Raw genomic sequence first — 1,341 nt, forward strand, 5'->3', positions numbered from 1 at the left:
CTATTGATTTTTGCTCTTCTCTGACTTATTTCCTTTCTTCTCCTGATACTGGGTTTAGTCTAGTTTTCTAGGTAACAAATTCAATCATTGATCTGTGACCTCTTCTCTTCTCTAATGTAGATATTTAATGCTGCATATTCTCCTCTGAGTCCTGCTAAACTTATATTCCAGACAAGTAAAACCTTATTTTCACTTAGAAACTTGCAAAGAAAGGTTTACAGCAGCTTTATTTGTAGTAGCACAAAACTGGATACTATCCAAATGTCCTTCAAAAAGTGAATGGTTACAAAAAAGCTATAATTTCTTCACAGTACCAATAATACTCAGCAAGAAAAAGGCAAAAAAAAATTTAAAAACATAATAATTTGGATAGAAAAGGGACAAGGTTCTGCCTAATTCTATTATGTTCCTCCCCACTAGAAGCTAAAGATCTTCTTAGCCTAAATTTTTCAGAAGAGGAAAATCCTAGGGAATCTTCACTCATAACTCAGACTCCAGTAAAGCTTAGAACTGGATGGAAAATTCCTGAAGATCCAGACTATCCTTTATGGTGAACATGCCAGTATGTTCTGGAAAATCCCCAGAATAAGCCAAGTCAGGGAACTTTATAAAAAAAAACAAAACAACTTGGGTTTTATAACTACTGCTTTTCTTAATTGTATTACTTTCTCCCACAGAGAGAAAACTGTCTCTTCATAGCTACAATATATTAATTTATTTACCAAATCTAGTATATATTTAATATACTTTCAGATTGCTCTTCTAGACCCCTGTGAGAAACAAATTTATCTACTGCAGTACAGTGTGTACAGTTCTGTTTTATCTCTAGTCTTTATAAGTGTCCAGCCAACATTTTCCCCCACCCTCATTAGTATGGTTGTTTGATTCATTGTTAAGAGATTCATTGATTTGCACAATACAGAGAAGATTAGCATGGCCCCTGTGCAAGAATGACAGGCAAATTCGTGAAGCGTTCCATATTTAGGACTTCCCTGGTGGCTCAGACAGTAAAGCATCTGCCTACAATGCAGGAGGATCCAGGTTTGATCCCTGGGTCGGGAAGATCCTCTGGAGAAGGAAATGGCAACCCACTCCAGTACTCTTGCCTGGAGAATTCCATGGACAGAGGAGCGTGGTAGGCTACAGTCCATAGGGTCTCAAAAAGTCGGACACGACTGAGCGACTTCACTCACTCTATCTTGGGTTCTTTGCAATTTTATCAAAACATCACATGGTACATCATAAATATATAAAATTTTTATTTTTGAGAATACCTTAATACAGCTAAAGGGCTTCCCAGGTGGTGGAGAGGTAAAGAATCCACCTACCAATACAGGAGAT

General features: G+C 37.2%; 1 non-coding gene across 1 annotated transcript; it reads left to right on the forward strand.

The window, feature by feature from the left end:
* The first annotated feature begins 880 nt into the window (after positions 1-880).
* Positions 881-985, forward strand: LOC145504041 (U6 spliceosomal RNA). The gene has a single exon (XR_014052033.1). It is a non-coding gene; the product is annotated as a U6 spliceosomal RNA (small nuclear RNA).
* The last annotated feature ends 356 nt before the right edge of the window (positions 986-1,341 follow it).

The sequence above is a fragment of the Giraffa tippelskirchi genome, chromosome 4 (assembly GCF_054371585.1).
Source record: "Giraffa tippelskirchi isolate mGirTip1 chromosome 4, T2T-mGirTip1v1.2.pri, whole genome shotgun sequence".
Taxonomy (NCBI): Eukaryota; Metazoa; Chordata; class Mammalia; order Artiodactyla; family Giraffidae; genus Giraffa; species Giraffa tippelskirchi.